The sequence below is a fragment of the Protopterus annectens genome, chromosome 1.part1 (genome assembly GCF_019279795.1).
Source record: "Protopterus annectens isolate FY-2018-M chromosome 1.part1, PAN1.0, whole genome shotgun sequence".
In the NCBI taxonomy this organism is placed as follows: domain Eukaryota; kingdom Metazoa; phylum Chordata; order Ceratodontiformes; family Protopteridae; genus Protopterus; species Protopterus annectens.
In genome coordinates, this window is record NC_056726.1 from 53,214,279 (window position 1) to 53,229,264 (window position 14,986).

The window sequence follows — 14,986 nt, forward strand, 5'->3', positions numbered from 1 at the left end:
AGAACAGTTGTGTTGTTATTTCTATAACCAATAGCATGGCAACACACTCCTATAATTGAGTATTTCATGTGGGCATTGCCCCTTTTCCTTGCCTGTGAGGGAGACAGCATGGAGATGTGTGAGCAAAAGCATCACAGAGGGTAGTTGGAAATACCTCTTACAACAAAACATGTGGAGACAGCCCAACCAAATGGGGAGAAGGTCTCAGATTTAGGGACAAAATGTGAATATTGCTATTATACATTTTTACTCATCCTAGTTTAACAGGGTTTGTGTGGACATGGATATTCTGAGTGGGTCTCAGTCTGACAGTGTTATGTGGTGGATATAACTCTCAACTGTAGGGCTATCCGCAGAATGACCAGAGGTTTGATTCTCATGTTTGGTCTATTCCTCCGACAGTTGTTGTCCTTGGGAAATCAGTAGCATATCTTGGGTATTGCAGTCAGTAAATGCTAACTTCCAGTTGTGTTTCTGACTTCATATCCCTCAGTTAAGATATGTTACAACAAACCCTGTAACACCAGCGACTTTCTCAGTTTATAACAGCAATATTTCAATTATGCCCCGTGTTTGGGCCTCTGTCCCCCAATTATGTCAGGCTTTGTCCAGATGTCATGCAGTAAGAGGTTGAGGTATGGTATATAATTAGTTAGTGCCTTCCGTCCTGATATCATCCCAGTGATGTAGCAGAATGCCAGACATGTTATGAGGAAGAGGCCATATATATGAGGACAGAGCCTGGACAATTTGTGGGAATCTGTATAGTTGAGGGGTCAATGTATATTTAGCTATTGTTAACAGACTGTCAGGACTGTGTATCAGTGTAGTGTGTAAATATTTGTTGTGCTGTGTAGGGAGGGGGGTACATTTAAATGTCATGGCTCCTTTTCTATGTGACTGTGTGCATGCTGCTCCAGTTTCTGGTGGTCTATCAGCTGCATATGTTTGTAGGGGCAGACTGAGACATGTTCCATGCCACTGCTTGAGTCAGACTAAACTGTGACTTGGGGCAGTATATGTAGGGGTAGTGTGTGAGTGTCATACATGATATTTTTTATGTTCACACAGTCATTATACTCTACTATTCATTTGACTTACCAGTATGACACTGTGACTGTGGTGAAACTGGTTTTGGGTATGCAGGCACACACCGGTGGCTGTTTTCTCACTACTGTTACATCCCTGTAGTGTCTGATATATTTGCAAATGCATGTGTAATTCCCCATAGCTGACTTGGGGGAGTGTTGTGTCCATCTGACTGTAGTTTGGACGGTGCTTGGTGACATGCTACGCAGCTCAGTGTACTTTCCCTAATGTCATGTTATGTCCAGATATTCATAGGATGTCCAGTTGTCTGGCTCATATCTTTGATCTGGTCCCCATAAGTGTTGTGTATGTCTGACAAATCAGTGGGATGATGTGAGGGTTTCAGGCACTAACAGATGAGAAGCAAATGAGTGTTGGAGTTGTGCTATTTTAGTCAATATATGTTAGAACAGGCGGAGGTATTGTAGCTACTGTCTCAGCTTATGTAGTGAAGTATTTCAGATATGTCCCTATTTTCATGGCTTTCTCCCCCCACTTTGTCAGGCTTGGTCTAGATTTGTTGCACTAGGGGGTTCTGAGAATACCTTTCAACTGGCCAGATTGTTGCGTAACATCTAGGTTTATTGCTAAAATTTGTCTCTGTTCCAGAAATTATTCTAATTTCTCTGGTAAATCACTGTGATGATCTGAGGATTTCTGTCAGTAAATGATGACATAATGTCAGTTCCAGACCTCATATCCTTCAGAACATGTATGCTGAAACAAAGCCTGTTACTCAAGCAAATTTCTATATCTATAAAAGCAATATTTGAAATGCATCCCTAGTTGTGGCCCATTGTACCCCCTTTTTTACAGCCTTTGCCCAGATGTCTTGCACTAACAGGTTGAGAGGTATGGTTACAAGATATGAGTGCACTACATGTTATGAGGATGTGTGTGTGTGTGTGTGTGTGTGTGTGTGTGTGTGTGTGTGTGTGTGTGTGTGTGTGTGTGTATATATATATATATATATATATATATATATATATATATATATATATGTATATATATATATATATATATATATATATATATATATATATATATAGGTTAATAGGTAGGTACTAAGGTACTAGGCTATCATCCCAAGGGCCTGTGTAAGCCTAGGCAACAAGATTCCTTGTCTTTTGCCACCCAAGAAGGTTATTTTCCTGTGCCCTTGTCGAGCAGAGCCACAGAAGTGATCCCCAGGGTGAATTTCTATTTCCCATCCACTCATCAAGATTTTTCTTCAAGAGTGCTAATGAGGAACTCTAGTTGAAATAGATAGGTAGCTTATTCCAGAGTATGGGAAGTCTCTGGGACAGGAATCTATCCCTCCAGCAAGTTCTCTTTATTGTGGTGACAAGATTTAGGCCCCTGGAGTGTGTTGCTTGGAGGGATTGGGATTTCTTTAGGTGTAACATGTCCAACAGCTCTGAGTTTGACATAGCTTTGTATGTTAGGTGGAGATCACCTCAGAGTAAGCGATATGCTATGAGTACAGCTGGAGTTTTTGGAGACAATCAGCATAGGGCATCTGTTTGAGTCCCGTAATCCTCTTTGTGAGGTATTTTTGTGACCTATCTACCTTTTGCAGATGTCTTGTGAGATACATTCCAAAAGATGCATTGCACTCAATAATGGGTCTAATGAGAGGCAAGTAGAGGGGAGCAATGACCTCTTTTCTCCTGGATGAGAACTCTTTCATGATGAGGTGTATCACGTAGAAGGATATCCTAACTACTGTGGTGATGTGATTGTCAAAGGGGAGACTACTGTCCACCTGAGTCCCAAGATCTCTTATCACCTTCAGCGTTAAGTGGACTGTTGCCTATGTGGTAGTTCATGGGTATCGAGTTTTTACCAAAGAGGATGACAATGCACTTTTTGGCATTATGTTTGAGGCTGTGGCACTGACACCAGGCATCAGTCTCAGTGAGGCCCTCCTGTAGGATGTCCACATCATTTGGGGACTCGACTATGGCACCTAATTTGCAGTCATCTGTGAACTTCATCAGGCAGAGGCCCTCTGTGTTAGCCTGTACTTCTGAAAAGTATATACAGAACAGGAGAGGACCCAAGACTGAACCCTGTGGTACTCCACTTGTTATAGGTTTGAAGTCAGATTTGGAGTCTGCAACTTTTATAGTGTGTGTTCTGTCAGTGAGACAGTTGGCAACCCATCTTGTGATGTATGGATTTATACTCAGCTTAGTGAGTTTATCTATTATTCCAGAAGGGGGGGTGGTGGTGTCAAAAGCCTTGGTGAGGTCAAGATAGACTTTGTGAACTGCCTTACCCTAGTCTACTGCTTTGGTGACTGTTTCAAAGAAGTCCTTCAGGTTCAGGAGGCATGATCTGCCCTTTACAAACTCGAACTGGGTGGAGTCCAGAGTTTGGAGGCTACCAATGTCTTTGTTTATGAGTTCCATGATGATACATTTGATGGCCTTGCAAACCAGGCTTGTCAGGCTAATAGAGCGGTAGTTCCTGGGGTCTGTGGTGGCTCCCCCTTTGTGGAGTGGTATAACTGTCATAGTGAATCATTCAGTAAGTACAAAGCCTGGTGTGAGGCTGTGATTGAATATGGAGCTTAGGTGGGGAGCCAGTTTGTCCTGAAGTTCTTGTAGAACGCAGCCTAGGATGTTGCCTGGTCCCATGGATGCTGTGTTCTTGGCTTCGGAGAGCACAGTTTTTACCTGTTCAGTTGTGATTGCAAGGGCACTGCATTCTTCTGGTATGGATATGGGCCCTTTAGGGGGTGAAGAGGGGTAAAGTTGGAATTGAACCTATCAGCCAGGATGTTGGTGATATCAGTTGATTCTATAATTTTCATTCCACTGTGCTGTAACTCAGAGCAGATGTGGGTGTTGCCACTGAGATTTCTGACATAACTATAGAATGCTTTGTGGTTGTCCATAGAGTCAGTGGGAATCTTGTTTTCATAGCTGGCTTTGGAGGATTTATGAGGGATCTCCGCTCCTTACTGAGGCTGACTAGGTAGCTCCTCCACTCATGGAATTTTACTCTCTTTTGTAAAAGTTTCTTCCTTCTGTTGTAGAGTTTATTTATAGCAGAGGACCATCAGATTGGCCTCCTTTTTTTGGAGGATAGTGGTTTGGTTCTGCTAGGGATAGCATGATCCATGCACTTGTGTAAGTGCATATAGAGTGCATTTGTATAAGTTTTGGCAGTCATAACTGTATTGTCCATTTGCATGGGTGTCGTGAAGTATGCCACTTAAGCATAAATTTGGCTTTGGAGAAATTTTTTACAGTGGTTTCCTTAATGAGGGGTGGGGTGGGATGTGGATATCTATGCTGATTAGCTTATGGTCAGATCTGACCAAAGAGGAGTTTACTTCAGATGTGGAACACCAGTCACTCATGTTGGTAATGACCAGGTCTAGGATATTATCGCCCCTGGTGGGGGTGTGGATAAGTTGATCCAGGGCATTGGAGTTAATGAATTCTAGAAAGCGTTGAGTGAAGGAGTTGGTACAAGAGTAGTTTTCCCAATTAATGGTGGGGCAATTGAAATCACCCATTATTGGCATGGTATGAGTTATATCCTGGTAATGAAGGGGTGCTCTCTGGAGCCTTGAACCAGGTTTCAGTCACTGCATGGATATCAATGTTCTTCATTTTAAGGAGTGCCTCGAGTGAGTGCAATTTGCTGTTTAGACTTCTAGTGTTGAGTAGCATTACCCTCAGTTTTTGCTTGCCTGTATCTGTTACAGTGGTGGGTTTGTAATTTGAACCTTCCCTAGAAAGGCACTATAGGGGCGACAAGAGCCTAAGCCAGTATCTGGAATCCCAGGGGTGACAGGTGCAGGCCATCTTTTCATATATATATATATATGTATCTCAATACATGTATATCTGCATATGTATATATACAAAACATGAGTGATTCCACAGAACTTTTTCCCTACTGTTGAATAATTCTACTGCATGATATGTCTGAAAAAGCATCAGAAATTCCTACATCTCCAATGGTGTAGTGGTACATTCCTCTAACTATAGTGTACAGGGTCCTGGGTTTGAGACTTGGTAGGGTTGATTATTTTGTTGCTAGGCAGAACAGTGACTGATGGAGACAGAGTGGTTATAGCAGTTTTAAGCAGGTTTGCATGGGTTTGCGTGACACTAAGCGATGCCAACATATGGTTAACTGTACAAATGCTTAATCCATTTTGGCTTCAATTAGCATCACGCAAACTCACTTACTCCCTCTTACTTCCGCTTACACCCACACTAATTCCTTTAGAAGAAAGGAAAAGGGGTTATAGGAAAGTGGTGAGAAAGGGCCACGCAGAGGGAAAAACAATATGAAAGGTAGCTAGGGATGTGCAGGACAGGTATAGGGAAGGTCCATAGCTGTCCATTTGTAATATAACAACAGCTGTGCATTTGTACAGGATTTGGAGGTGTATTTGGACACTCAAACCCAGAGAGAGGGGTCAGGATAACAGAAATGTGTTGCAAGCCAATTGGACTGGATTACATGTGTCCAGTGGACACCTGTGTGAAATGGACAGCTATTTATGGGGCAATGATTGTTTTGGGGACAGATGCCCTTTTTCATTTGTTAAGGAGAAAGTGGGATGTTGGGGAAGATTGTAGGTATGTCTGGGGAGGGAGGTTGGGTAGGGAGACAGACAAGACAGACAGGACAGCAGACAGGGGTGGTGTATGACATGCAGGGAGTAAACACCTTGGACTGGGAGGGTGTTGGGAATTAGAAGCCCATGAGTCCCCATATACATATGGTGGGACTGACATCCCCACCTGCAGGCAGTCATGACTGCACCTTCACAGCCCTGATGGTGGATGTGCTGTGGGCTGGACTGGAAGGGCAGCCTGCTACTCAAGGTGCACCATGTGGCCCTCCGTCTGGTGCAGCTGCCCACCCAACTCAGAGCAGATGACACAGTGCACCATACCCCAGAACTGACGGCAGATGACGGGGTCCTCTCCGTGACTGCCCTCAAGTGATGCAGGGCATACAGGTGATGAAGTTCCATGGTGGCTCCCAGATGTGCTGGGGCCTGGTGCCACAGGTAGATGGGGAGGGACAGGTGGATCTGCTGGGATCAGCCTTCCCAAACATGCTATGGTGTTGAGGTATTCCAAGATATATTGTTTAGTTATGACCAAAACATTTCAATATTAGATTTAAAGGCATGCATGGGTGTTCAATTAACCCAAAACAACAGATGTGGAACAGTTGCATAGTAAACAGAACACATGCATAACTGGAACAACAGTAAGCATTGTAACAGCATGCCAATAACAATGACAGCAACAGACCACCAATAATGGTATTTGAACAAGGTATGTTAACATGCAACCAATTAATTATATGAACAATAATGTAACACATGTCCCAACATTAGGTTGGGTAACAACATATCCGTAGTATATGAATAATAATTAGTGATGCAGATGAGGGGTGGGGGGTGAGAAGATAAGCCCATTAACAACTGCATAGGCCTCTGTTTTACAACAGTACTGCTCAATACTCTAGAAGTTGACCCTCACTTTACAACTACCTATGACATACCCATATTTGTGAAGTGGGCCACATAGACGGCCTTCTGTACAATGGTGCCCACATGATGGGAAACTGTCAGGTTGCTACCAACCTCAGTGCACAAGTCACCTCACACCTGATTGCATACTCAGTACATTACTACTGTCATACTTAGTGTGGATGACATCTGCCACAGCATGGGGAATGATGGCTCTTCTAGCATTCTGTTTGTGGCAATGCTTATTGTACCAATCAGCAATCAGATGACTGTCTCTTGGGGATGGCCACATCAGTAGGGGGATGTAAGACAGTGGGTGGCTTGCAAGCATCTGTACACCTGGTCAGCCACAGACCACTGCTATTGTCCTGTACCTCAGATACATATATCTCAAACAGTAGAGGCCCCCAGACTGATCCTTGGGGTATACCATTGTGGATGAATCTACTGTACTATTAGAGGTGGGTTTTACTATTTTGACTGAGTGGCTACTAACATTGGGCCAGTTAGCTACCCATCTGGTAACCTACAGATTGGTGCTTAGCTTTGTAGGCTTATATATCCCATCCACCGGGGGCATGATGTGAGAGGATAGAGCTAGGTGAAGGTAGGCATTGTACACCATCTTTCCTTCTTCCCTGTCTTTGTTGACCACTGCAAAGAGGTCAATCAGGTTTTACATGCCTGATCTCCCTTTGACAATACCATGGTATGTGAGCCCAGGCATTTTGATGTTGCCAATGTCCCTGTTCATAATGTTTTTGATATTGCCTCCCATGCCCTTGCAGAGCAGGCTAGTTAGGCTGATGTTTATCATGTTGGCTGAGTTGGTGGATTTCTCCACATTTGTGTATAGGGATGACAATGGCTGTCCTCTGTGCAGATGGGTTGACACCGGTGCTCAGACTGTGGTTGACTACAGTGCAGAATGGTTATGAGAGCCTATACCTGTGTTAATGTGGGATGCAGACAGGGATGGTATCATGACTATGGAGACCTCTGTGTGTTGCCTTTAAGATGGCATTACAGACTTGCTTCCTGATGATTAGGGGGAGGGGCCCAGGTGCTGCACATGCACATGTGTACCACTGGAGGGATATGGAGGTGGTGTTTACACTTCACCTGTCTGCAACCAGTTGTCTATATCTATGCCATATGTGCATGTGGTGTTATTGACCACCACTACAGAGCAGATTTGTGTGTTGCCTCTGGAATTGCAGATATGTATGGAAGGCCTAGTGATCTGCCTTGGTGGATGTGTTCAATTTGTACTCAAAGTCAGTCTTAGGGAACATTAGCTGTGCCCTTATTTGCTTGTACAGACCAAGGTGATATTGCCTACATGAAGCACCTGTTCCTTCTTGACCCATCTTATTTCTACCTATTATGGTATTTGTGTATTGCTATCAAAAGTGCCACGGGGACCTTGCTCCAGCCAAAAAATTGCGTAAACCAAAACCAATGTCCTTAACGCAATTTTATTAAAAGTAGACAACGTTTTCGCCACAGCCTCTGCCGTAGCTTCTTCAGAGAATAGATTTACAAAAATGTAAAATGCGTACTCTCTTTTATGTTGACAATAAAGTAAAATACAGGAAATGATGTCAGCATTACACCAGCAAAAAACGCGAGACCAAAAACACACAAGTACGTTACTCCCTAAAGTAACAGTTCGCAAAAGATGTAAAATAATCCAAAATACCAGTGTGATCAGTCCTGACCTACAATATTTAACAAATGGTCTACATAAACTAGTGCATCTGTGACCCATATGTATTACATTATACAAATACTTTTTTAATAGCTTTACACTAATATGTTATTTATGTCTTTGATTTTAGAAATAATTATAATACATATTTACAACTTTGCTGAAATAGGATTTGGACCAATCTGTTTTTTTAAGTTATTATTTGTTATTACTTTTTATATTTAAATATGAGTTTTTAATAATAAGTACATGTTTTTTTATTGATTTAATAAGCATGTACTCTTTGTATGTAATTAGTTATTTATATTTTATTTTCATACTGGATGTCGACCACAAGCTTTCCGCTTGTAGGTCAGCACTGATCACACTGGTATTTTGGATTATTTTACATCTTTTGCGAACTGTTACTTTAGGGAGTAACGTACTTGTGTGTTTTTGGTCTCGCGTTTTTTGCTGGTGTAACGCTGACATCATTTCCTGTATTTTACTTTATTGTCAACATAAAAAAGAGTACGCATTTTACATTTTTGTAAATCTATTCTCTGAAGAAGCTACAGCAGAGGCTGTGGCGAAAACGCTGTCTACTTTTAAAAAAATTGTGTTAAGGACATTGGTTTTGGTTTACGCAATTTTTTGGCTGGAGCAAGGTCCCCGTGGCACTTTTGATTACACTTTGTGGTTTTTTTCGTCTTGGTTAATTTGGTTTGTTTTGTCATGGCTACGGGCGGACCTGATAGCCCCAGCACTCCTCAACTGTTTAATACAACAAACATGCAAAACAAGGACAATACTGTTGACGTGCCTGCATTATTGGTCATCTTATCGCAGAGACTAGACCAACTGAATGCACGCTTCGACGCTTTACAGGAAAGCAGTTTTCATCGGGTTACAACAGCTCATGGCTCTATGGTTGCAAGTCAGATTCAAGGGTCTACTTTGGACACAACTGACTCGCTTATCCCTGCTGCTCAACCGACCTAGCAACATGTTATGAACACTGGTCATAATTTGCGAGCAACTGACTTAGGAGCTATAAACAATGTTTCATTCAATGTTAGACCAGAAATGGTCGGAGATGATGTACAGCCATTCAATGATGGTGTGGTTAATGTCAATAACAACAGGGGTGTTTTGAACACTCAACCCCGACTACCTGGTCATCTTATCCCTGACGGAGGAGCTACTGCAGGCTCAAGTGTTGAGCCGGACTTAAGGGAATGGATGACAAACACTGAAAACTTTTCTTTTGTACAACAAGGTTCCTTTATTAATAGGAGTGAGATGGATACATCGAACAATGGGATCATTGCTGATAAGCTTAAATTGTTTGACAGCAAGTTGCTTAGGTTAAAAAAAGTTCAACTTGAAGCAGCATACTTTAAACAGTGTATAAATGAAAACTTAATCCCTAAGGGGTTACGGAGTAGTTTTTCTCCATCAGGTTTACATAGGGACTCTCTTTTTTACACTGACTTAAAGAATCTTTTTCAACAACAGGGGAAGCAGCTTCTCAAACTTATAGTCAAACACTACACTAATCAAATAACAACATTGGTTAATGAAATTGAATCCTTAGATAAGGAGATTAAGCTTGACTTAAATTTTTCACGGTATAGGTTTGACTACAACCGTATCCTAACCAGTATTGACACACTTCTAATTAAATTGAAGGCTAATAAAAACAAACAATTGGTTAGGGACAGGTTAGCTTACAAGAATGACAGTGCATACCCTAGACTTCAATATATTGATACTAAGCAACCTTCTAGGGACAATTCTGAGTATGTTGATCCTTCAGCGACCACCTTTAGGGAGGAAACTGATATAGAGGATGACATACCAGATGACGAGCAGGTGGGACCTAGACGTAGCAACAGAATTAAGGGCCTTAAGGCCACTAATTCAGGACAAAATGAAGCTAACCAGAAAAAAGGCAATGGTAAGAATTTTTTAGGTCAGCGAAACAACTACCAGTACACCAACAGGAAGAGGAACCGGAACAGATAAATTTAGGTTCCTACAATGTTACTGACGTAGACTTTGAGAACGACCTTGTTCCCATTTATCCCACTGAAGAGCCGGTGTATCCAATAATTATCACTAACAAAAAGGGAGATTTTAAAATTTATAATTTTTCCCAACTTTCCCTCAATGAAGAGCTTGTTGAGCTCTTGGCTTACGGTTACACTTTCGTCCCAAGTAGATATGGTAACATATCTAAGGACATTATCGACTTGAAGTGTTTTGTCCGTAAGTTAAATCTTAAACTCCTTTTTGACAATGAGGAGCCTGTGCTTAGACATCCCTTGAAACTTTCAAGCATTTTTAATCCACCCCTTCATGCGTCTCTCCAACTTTTTGAGAATGTGTGCGAAGTTGACTTTAGGCAAATTCTTTCGGACACACATAAGAAAGGGACAAACGCTAGTTTCAATACCACCAAGGAACAACTTCTTCTCTTAGACCAACTTTGCCGTTCACCAGTCAGGCTTATTAAGCCTGACAAGGGTGGGGGTTTGGTATTATTGGATGATCACTCCTACAAGGAGAGAATGCTTTCTGTTTTGGAATCTTCTGCTTATTCTGAGTCATCCATTAATGAAATACATGGCGCATACAACAGAATTAGGGGTTACTTCCATGATTTATTCTTGGAAGGTAAAATTGACATTGATGTTTATAACTATATAGACATCACTTTGCCAAAAATCCCTGTGATGTTTGGCATACCGAAAATTCACAAGGATATTAATAACCCACCAATGAGAGCACTCATAGATGGTAGGTCATCTATGACGTATCCTTGTGCCAAACTCATAGATAATATCTTGTTTAAATACATTAAGTCTATCCCAAGTGTCTGTAAAGACTCTTGATCATTTTTGGAGGGTATCAACAATATACCATTTGACAGTGAGAGTAATTTTCTCACTGTCGATGTGATAGACTTATATACCTCGATTCCCCACCAGGAGGCTTCAGAATGGATAGGCCTTTTACTCCATGACTTTGGCGCCACTAGAAATGAAATTGATCTTGTGACAGAACTTTTGGATATCGTTCTGTCATCAAACTTTTTCATTTTCGATAAGCAGTATTTCCTGCAGAAGCAAGGAGTAGCAATGGGCTCCCCTTGTGGAGCTTCCATTGCAAACTTCTTTATGGGCTATTGGGAGAAGCATTTTCTTTACACTTCTCCCGAATTTTCACGTTTAGTCACATTTTACACAAGATTCTTAGATGACATGTTCTTTCTATTTAGGGGAACAGATCTGAGGCTTTTGAGTTTGTTGACAACTTGAACAAAACAACAAGTTTCTTAAAATTCACGTCTAACTTCTCTGGTTCTGAAATTGATTATTTAGACGTGAAATTGTCAAAGGACACTAACAACTTTGCCTTTATCTCAAGTATTTATAGAAAACCAACGTACTGCAATTCTTTCCTCCATTTTTCCAGCAACCATCCCTTTAAACAAAAATGATCCATAGTAAAGGGTCAACTTGTTAGAGTGGGAAGAATGTGCAGTACACTGTTGGATTTTCGAGCAGAATGTGACCTATTAAAGGAAATGTTCCTTAATAGGGGTTACCCGCACTATTTACTGGAGGAATTGACTTCAGAGGTGGTTTATAAGAGGATGAATGGATTTTATAAACCCATTTTATGCCAAGGACCAACCACCAGTGACGAATCATCCCTTATTGAGACGCCTTCTACTTTAGAAGTCGATTCAGGATCCACCCTAACTTTTTTAAGTCTTGATGTACAACGAGACTTCTCATTAAGTTTTGTCACTACTTACAGTATGAATTCCAAAAGCATCATGACTATAATATGGAAAAACTGGCAATTTATATCCAACAATTCGAGTTTGGTAGAGAAATTAGGTTTTTCTCCCAATTTTGTTTTCAAAAGAGGAAACAATCTTAAGGAACTTCTACAGAGGGACTTTTCAAACCAATTTTTTTAACAAAAGGATTGGAATGTACCCCTGTGGATTTTGTAATTGGTGCCACAAGGTTAAGGCAGGAGAAACGTTTACTATTAGGGACAAGAAATACCTCATTAGGTTCCCTTTAAATTGTGAAAGCAGATCCATCATTTATATTGCCTTTTGTGATTGTTGTTTTGCTTTCTACATTGGCAAAACGGACCGTAGGGTCTGTGATCGTGTTTATGAACACATGTATGCAATTTAAAACAGGAAGGAAGTGAATGCATTAGCTAAACATGTGGTTCTTAACCCAGGCCATAGTTTTTCATTTATGGCCATTGACCAAGTAGAAACTAAAATTCGAGGGGGTCCTTATTCACTGATTCTGGAGAATCGAGAATTGGGGAATTAAGGCTGGATGCTTTCAAGCATCCAGGCTTAAATGAAAATTGTAATATCTCGGCTGTATTAAAGTTAAGGAGTTATTTTAGATAAGGTTTAAAGTAAACTATATACATTTTTAGACGGCCATATGGGATGAACTTTATGGGTAAAGATTCTTTAGGTTTGTTTAGGCCACATATACAAAAATATTTAACAAATGGTTTACATAAACTAGTGCATCTGTGACCCATATGTATTACATTATACAAAGACTTTTTTAATAACTTTACACTAATATGTTATTTATGTCTTTGATTTTAGAAATAATTATAATACATATTTACAACTTTACTGAAATAGGATTTGGACCAATCTGTTTTTTTAAGTTATTATTTGTTATTACTTTTTATATTTAAATATGAGTTTTTAATAATAAGTACATGTCTTTTTATTGATTTAATAAGCATGTACTCTTTGTATGTAATTAGTTATTTATATTTTATTTTCATACTGGATGTCGACCACAAGCTTTCCGCTTGTAGGTCAGCACTGATCACACTGGTATTTTGGATTATTTTACATCTTTTGCGAACTGTTACTTTAGGGAGTAACGTACTTGTGTGTTTTTGGTCTCGCATTTTTTGCTGGTGTAACGCTGACATCATTTCCTGTATTTTACTTTATTGTCAACATAAAAAAGAGTACGCATTTTACATTTTTGTAAATCTATTCTCTGAAGAAGCTACGGCAGAGGCTGTGGCGAAAACGCTGTTTACTTTTAATAAAATTGCGTTAAGGACATTGGTTTTGGTTTACGCAATTTTTTGGCTGTATCAAGGTCCCCGTGGCACTTTTGATTACACTTTGTGGTTTTTTTCGTCTTGGTTAATTTGGTTTGTTTTGTCATGGCTACGGGTGGACCTGATAGCCCCAGCACTCCTCAACTGTTTAATACAACAACAAACATGCAAAACAAGGACAATACTGTTGACGTGCCTGCATTATTGGTCGTCTTATTGCAGAGACTAGACCAACTGAATGCACGCTTCGACGCTTTACAGGAAAGCAGTTTTCATCGGGTTACAACAGCTCATGGCTCTATGGTTGCAAGTCAGATTCGAGGGTCTACTTTGGACACAACTGACTCGCTTATCCCTGCTGCTCAACCGACCAAGCAACATTTTATTTTTTTATTTTTTTATTTTACATTTGTTGACCGGGCTAGTCTGGCTGGATACATGTCCATTTTCAGCAGAGGCCCGAGGAGAAAAGCTCCACTATATACTAAGTACATTACATAAAAAAAAATTTACTACTCTAAGATAATAGCTAAAATCAGATATTACAAAAACAAAAAGAACGAAAGATAATTTAAAAGAGAAACAAGTTTACAATAAGCAGTTCATTAAATATCCACAATTGTACAAAAAGTATATACTTAAATCTCAAAACAGTAAAAGAAACAAAACTGAGGTGGATAGAGAAGAAAAGAGTGGAGGGGAAACAGAGTAAGAGAAAATGGTTAGTCAGGTGTATTACAGGAACACAGCCAATGATTTTGGAAGTACTGTTTAATTTTCTGTTTGAAAAGTGGCAGGGATGTGGTCAGAGTTATGTCACTAGGTAAGAGATTCCAACTTCTACCTATTGTATTAGTGAATAAAGAATCACCTGCTGTGTTGTTTGCCTTTATAGATTTTGCCATGAGTTTACAAGAGGAGCGAAGTGAGTTGAGATTGTTGTAAGGGATTAGAAGTTGAGAGAGTATTGGGGTGTTGTCGGGTAGGTGTAATATGTTGTGGGCAATATTGAGTTGAGGAATTATAAGGTAGTTTTGAAATTCGAGCCAGCCTAGTTGTTTTAGGTTTATACAATGGTGGGTCCTAAATGGGTTACTAGTGGCGAAGCGAGCTATGTTGTTATAGCAAGTTGCAAGTTTGTTAAGGTTACTTTTCTTAAGGTTTGTATAAATAGGGGAAGCATATAGGAGAGTTGATAAAAGATGAGATTGAGCAATTTTGATTCTAGTTGCTGGGGTTAGAAAAGGTTTGATGCGATAAAGGGATCCTATTTTTCTGTTAACTAACTTGATGTTGTTGTTAATGTGCTGATCGAAGGAGAGAGTATTGTCAATGGTTATTCCTAAAAGTTTTGTAGTGAGATCAGGTGAGATGAGAGTACCATTATTTGAGTAAATGGTAAAGTTTAAAGGGGGGGACCGAGTGGTGGGGGAGAAGAGGAGGAGTTTTGTTTTTTTGGCATTTAGAAGGAGAAACCGTTTAGAAAACCATGTTTCTACAGTATTAAAGGTATTTTGGGTCAGTGAGATCAGTTCTGTAGAGGATGGTGC